Source organism: Telopea speciosissima, chromosome 1 (assembly GCF_018873765.1).
Source record: "Telopea speciosissima isolate NSW1024214 ecotype Mountain lineage chromosome 1, Tspe_v1, whole genome shotgun sequence".
NCBI classification, from domain to species: domain Eukaryota; kingdom Viridiplantae; phylum Streptophyta; class Magnoliopsida; order Proteales; family Proteaceae; genus Telopea; species Telopea speciosissima.
In genome coordinates, this window is record NC_057916.1 from 59675044 (window position 1) to 59682134 (window position 7091).

Genomic DNA, 7091 nt, shown 5'->3' on the forward strand with positions numbered 1-7091 from the left:
CCCCGCCGCTTCCCTGCGTTCTGCCACACGTTATCAACCTGCATGGAGTCATGGGGTTGTCTCTGTGATCTCTCAGGTAGTGGTGTCACGTTGCATGGGCATGCACGATCTGCATGGCCAAACACCTTACAAACACTGCACACCGGCGGCACCCATTCATAATCGACCCTTTGCTCAAGCACAATTCTATTGTCCATCACGATTGGGATTGAGGCTGGTAAGCCATCCGCTGCATCAACTAAAACACAGAACCTCGCAAAGGATAACTGCTCACTAGGGCTGCAATAGGGTCGGGTTGGGTCAGGCTTTTTGAAACCATACCCAACCCTGAGTCCCCTTATCTAGGCTCAAATCCGCCCTGACCCTGACTCAGAGTCTTAAAACCTTGACCCTAACCCTGACCCTGACGGGCCTAGCCCAACCCAAGCCCGCCCTAATTAGCCCTGATTGGGCAGGGCCGGGCCAAGTTGGCCCTGACCCTGACCTTGACCCTGAATTATGATGCTTCTTTTTTCTCCTTTGTTGAATGAAAAAATAGAAAGGGGTTTAAGAAATTAAGAATGCTCTATCTGGAGCTGATTCCATGAAAATAAAATGGAACATCTCTTGGAGAAATCACATGAATGGTTTGGGGTCCTTGGCCGGAGCCAATGTTCTATGTTTCTCTCTCTGCAAAGCTTCTAAAATTCTAAGGTCATGAATAATACGCCAGATTTCCAACAATATGCAGCCTGAAAAGTGGAAACAAAGAAAACAAGTCAAATACATTAATTAAAAATGCTAAAATAGAAAAGAATGTAGAACGAAGGGAGAGAAAGACTTACCAGTTAACTTAGAGAGGGTCGAGAGGTGTAGTCACAGTCTCGCAGAGGTTCAATTCAAATGAGAACTACAAGGAAGTCAAAAGTATTGGCTTGCAGAAATTGCAATAGCGGCGAGCAACAGCTCCGTCAAGTCATCAACGTCAAGGGTTCGATTGAGAAGGTGTGGAGGCATGGAGACGACGACAACAGGGAAAATGAGAATATAAAAGGGGTTGGTATGTTTTTAGGGTTAAATTGGGATATTGTTGGGGTTTAGTGACTAGGGTTTGGGTATTTTAGGAACAATACATGTAATTTAAGGGTAATTGAGTAAATAGGTTGAAGACAAGCTGTAAGCGGGAGCAGTATTTTATCCTATAATGGGTAATTTAAAATTCAAAAGCGAATTGAGGCCATAATGGGGGTAATTTAAAATTCAAAAGCTAACTAAAGGGCCAAAGAAGGGTCAAAATCAGGGTCGGGCTGAACCTGAGGTCTCAACTAGGACCCGACCCGACCCTGACTGAGGGCCATGAATTTCTGGCCCTAACCCGCCCTCAGGGCCAGAAATCTTAAGCCCAGGCCCTGTTCGGGCTCAGGGCTGTTTAGGGTGGGTCAGGGCCGACAGGGCCAAATTTGCACCCCTACCGCTCAAGTTGCGATGTGCGACGATTGGTGCAGATAGGCTTGTCAAGAACACTCGCGATCTTGCCCAAAGTATTGCTTCCCTAGAAATGGAGGTTCAGGCCATACAAACGAACCCAGAGTGGCAGCTGGATTTCCTCTTTTTTCGTGAGCGAGACGTCCGGGGTCCATGGGCGAAGGATTAGAGGTCGTGCCCCAAGAGTCCAGGGGCCTTCGTTTAAAATTGTTCTACTTGAGTCAGTGTCTTGGAAGTCAAAGACAAAGATGCCGCTCTCAAGCCCGAAGACTTTGACGGCACCCACGTGAGCCCATTTCTCCTGGGTGTAGCGCTTCATACTGGAGAACGAAGGTCTTGGGCCGAACACATAGCCAATAAGAGCTGTTTCCCACCTATTAGTCTCCTCAGCCAGTTCTTCCTTTGAGAAGTGCGCCACCTTCTTGCCGTCGATTGTCGCTGGAGCCACAAAGGGAATATGATCAAAATCAGCATGCACATGTCCACCAGGAAAGAGGTTCACCCACTTTCGAGAGTTCCCTTCTCCAGCAGAGGGGGGGGGAGGGGAAGTCACCATCAGGGACCACTGGGCTTTCCGCGCCGGTGGCTATCAAGCCAAGGAAGAGAGGTCAAGAAGAGAATAGCTCGGGTTGCAGAGCCTTTTTCCTATTTATGAAGACAATATCCAGTTTAAGCATCACCTAGAAGATGAGAGAAAAGACTAAGTAGCCTCGGAACATTGATGATCATCGCTCTACATGTGGATTTAGCATCTTCCTTGGTCCCAATTTAATCTCCTGTTGTTCGAAAATGCAACCCATGGTTGCTCGTTCTAGTACTGAAACTGAATATAGGGGCTTAACTTGTGTGACCATTGAAACCCTCTTGCCGCAATTTGTTATTAAGGAACCTGTGCCACATGTCTAACAAACAATCCTTGATATCTTCTATCCAAGGATCTTCATCTGGGCTAGAGGTAGAGATAGGCATAGCTGAACTAACTCTTTCCGAGACTGCTGGCAACCCCGGCATTGAACTATTCGAATTGTTCTCGGCTGCCCCCCCCACAAGGTACATCTCCATTGACAAGTCGAGTCTACTATTGGGTTACGGGCGGGCATTTTACCATAGGTTTCTATTGTATCAATCTACCCTTGTTTGATTCTTGTTGAAGCATATACTCGGGGGTGGGTGCAGGGCAAACGATTTCAAAGCGAACTTTCCATTCATTAGATAAAGAAGATCGCTAATTTCTTCACTCCCAGATCAAGCATGTTGCCATTGACTTGCATTTTGTTCGTGACCTTGTCACCACTAAATCTCTTGATGTACCATACATCTCCACAATTGATCACCTGCTAACGCAGTATTAGCTTTTTCTCTTACCTTTGTATAAATATGACAACTTTAAATGAATCTATAAAGAATTGTTTCATCTTAGAATTTCCTACATTGTAACACACATATAAGCAATGTTTTCTCGAGAACTACTAGTTTTGTATCACTACCTCCTTTACTTGTTTACACAACAAGGAATAGTAGTAACTTGTTTGAACTGGACAACCTCTCTAAAACAATATTTGATTGGGGCTTATGAAGTTTTCTCATTGTTGTTTTGTTTATTGTTACAATAAGTTCAACTCAAGAATCGACATCTAGTATACAGTACAACTGCACATCAACAACTTCAGAATCCAAATAAGATTATTACAAAATAAAAAGAATGGGCTTTGCTGTCCACGTATAAATAGTTCCAAATTCAAATTGATCTCCTCTTAAGTGAAGAGTCCTGGTTTGACTAAAATCATATTAGAACTCAAGAAACTTGCGGATTACAGAAATTTAGTTTCAAATTAAATTGAGTTTATCTCTAATCCTTTCTGTACAATCCGGTGTCGCAGTGCATCTCTCTTAATTCAGCTCTTAATCTTCGGAAGGAAATCCCACTTGAATTGCTTGATGGGTTTCCTTGAATTCCTTGCTGAAACATAAGTCACGCAAGAAGAGTTCTTTTAACTTTTGTACTCTAATTTCATTGGGCAGCTATTGTTAGAACAAGTCTATTCATGTCTATGTTCTATCTCTTCCTTAAATTAATCAATCTATCGGGGATTATTGCTTTGGTAAGACAAAAAAAAAATTTATTTATTCTTGTAGGCATACGCAATTCGATTGTGGTGTTGAAATTGGTCTACTTACTCAGCTTTGATGGTGTTGCTTTATATGAGAATTTTCAAACACAAGTAATTTTATGAACTAAGAAATTAAAGAAAAGAAAATGGGAGGATGGAAGAAAAAAAAAGCTTTAACCATAAGAATTGATCCCAATTCTTTCTCTGAAACTAATAAGGGAAAGCCAAAGAAAAAAAGGCTGGCATACTTTGGGTGTGCTTAATTGTTAGATGAAATTTATTTATAAACTTGAACTCTGATAGGAAAGAGCATGTACGCAGCTAAATAGCATTGTATTCCATTCTTTCTAGTCTTAACTATCTTATAATTTTCTCCTTGGTTGAGTGGGTACGTAGTTCAATATTATTTTTTTCTATCACTGATATGAGTTATTTGAGTTATATCTCTTGGATTTGTCTCAATAGGGGGTTCTATCAATGTCCAACCCTTCGTTTTCAAGTGCTAAATGATATATCTTAGTTGTCCTTGTTATATCTGCTTGACGCAGAACTAAGTCATGTTTTGCTTCTTTTTAAATATACAGTTTAAATGAGATATATTCTCTCAATCATAGAAGTTGTTCTCTAAGGTCTGTCATGTATTTTTTTTTCTTTCCTATATGTATATTTTAGCTTTTTTTAAAACTAGAGGCAAACTCTGTTGTACTTCATTTATTGGATTTTAGTACCATCTCTTATTATTTTAACACTTTCTTTACTGATTAAGAAAAAAATAGTGTTTATTTCTGTTTTCAAGTTCATTGACTAAGAGTTTTTCATATAAGGGAAATACTTGTTAAGTTTGTTGCTTTTGTGCCTAATTGTCTTAAAAAATTTAATTGTATATGGAAAGGTAAGCATATCATGTTGGAGACAAATGACAGTGTGTTTATGGGTTCTATCTTTTTTTATACCACATTGTAGTTTATTTGGTTATTATCTATTAAAGTTGTATGGGATTGGTTTTAGTTTATTTGGTTATTATCATTTAATGTTGTATATGATTGGTTATTGAATTCACAACTAGGTCAAACGAAAATTTTTTGCATTTGAAATAATTTCAAGTGAGACTAATATACTATACTAGACTCCTAAGCTGATTTAAAAAATGCACTCGATGCAAAATAAATAATTTGTAATTTATATTTGGTTTTAAATTTATTCCTTGTGGTTGCTTTATAAAAATTATTTTATTTTATAGTAATGGTTGGTGCTACTAGGATGCAACTTTATGGGTTGGTAGATATAGATTTTTGTTCTTTGTATTTTGTTGTTAATGATATGTTGGTCTAATTAGTGTGACTGTATGTACTATTGAATCCTTGAGTCATCTTTAATTTGTAGGATAGTGCAATATAACTCTTTCTTTTTTTTTGAGAAAATAAAAAGTAATTGATTAGAGGACCAGTCACTCTTAACAGGCAGGTTCCCTTATAAGGTAGTAATATGCATGTTTCAAATGCATGTAATGCATTCATCGATTTCGAAAACAATGCAGGGGAGTATAATACAACTGGAGAGACTGATGCAATAAATGATGAGAGGGAGAACGATAGCACATCCAACGAAGAAGAAAATGATATGTATGAGGATAGTAGTAGCCCTGAAGATGAAGAAAATAATTCTTATCATAATGATGAGAATGAGGATAGCAATACATCTTCTGACAACATCTCACAATTTAGATTTTTCATTCGTGAATTGGAACCATCTATTGGCATGAAATTCGAAACTGAGGATGATGCATGTAATCATTATAACAACTATGCAAAGGAGATGGGTTTTTCAGTCTGAAAATATATGGTAAAACACTTAAGAGTTGATAAACGTATGCTTGCTAGATCATTTGTATGTACAAACCAAGGTGAAAAATGGTGTAATGACAAGCGACGGAGGGGAATGCATTATATGTCTCGTGTAACAAAGAAAATAATTGTGGAGCTGTAATGAGGATCAAGTCTAGGAACGGGAAATGGGTGGTGGATCTTTGGGAAAAGGAGCACCACCATCCAATGGTAGATCCGAATGATTCTTTTAGACTTCGGTCACACCAGAAAGTTAATAGTAGTACATTCAACTGATAGAACGGCTGTAAAAGTATGGGATTAGGCAGTCCCAAATAATAACAATTTTAAAAGATTTTATCAGTGGAGAACAACATGTTGGTTTAACTGGGGATAGTTATAGGAATTTGATTAGGTCCAAGTATAGAAGTCTCAATTATTTGCACAGTAAACAAGCTTCAGACGCAAGGTTCTTATATGCAGTCCGTGTTAATGAGGAGCAACAATTGACTAAGATTTTTTGTATAGATAGTCATGCACAAGAACAATATAAAAGGTTTGGTGATGTAATTGTGTTTGAAACAACTTACAAAAAAGCATAAGTACAAGTTCCCATTTTCCCCTTTTACTGGTATTAATCATCATATGCATTGTAAATTGTTCGATTATGACTTAATAGTCGATGAAACGAAGGAATCATTTATGTGGCTTTTTCAGACATGGCTTCAAGCAATGCACAATATCCATCCAAAGGTAATTTTGACAGATGAAGACCTAGGAATAATGAGAGCTATTCGACATGTATTTTTATATACTGTACATCGGCTTTGTGGATGGCATTTGGAGAGCCACATGATCAATCATATGAGGCCATTATACAAAAGATATTCCGACTTGAAAGAAATATATAATAGTTGCATTAATGATTCAAAGATTCCATCTGAGTTTGAGGAGAGATGGGCTAGTATGATACTGAGGTATAATTTAGAGGAACATAAATGGTTAAAGAGGTAGTACTAAATACAGAAGCATTAGGTGTCATGCTACTATGTTGACACTTTTTTTATCGGTATGAGCACGACACAAAGAGAGGAGTCAATGAACAATTATTTTAAAGGTTTCTTCACACCATCCACCCCAATTAATGAATTTGTAACACAATATGAAGAGGCTATTAAAAAAAGACGTAAAAAAGAAACGAAGATAAAAGTTGCCTTATCGTACAACCCATAAAATTAAGAAACAAGTCGTAAATGTTTATAAGACAAAGGTGTTCAAGATTTTCACAGAGGAGTGGTATCCATGCTTTGGACTTGAGGTTAGGCAGTGTGATTGAGAATTCTCGGTTAAGAGGTACAAGAAGTTTTTGAGGGATGAGGATCGAGAAATTAACGTGAATTATGTGCTTGCCAACCAAGAGGCTGAAATTACTACTTGTAATTATAAGATGTTTGAGCAAAAAGGCTTACTTTATAGGCACATACTTAAATTGTATGTGATAACAAATAGATCCCAAAATTCCCCAACATTATGTTCTACCTAGATGGTCCAAATCTGCCCTATATGATAGCAATGGTAGTGGACGTGCTGAGGACTCATTTGAAGAACAACTACAACCTGTATGGAAACTTCATGACATTGCTAAATAGATAGCCATTGAAGGATCTCTTTCTCAAAAGAGGTTTGATATTGC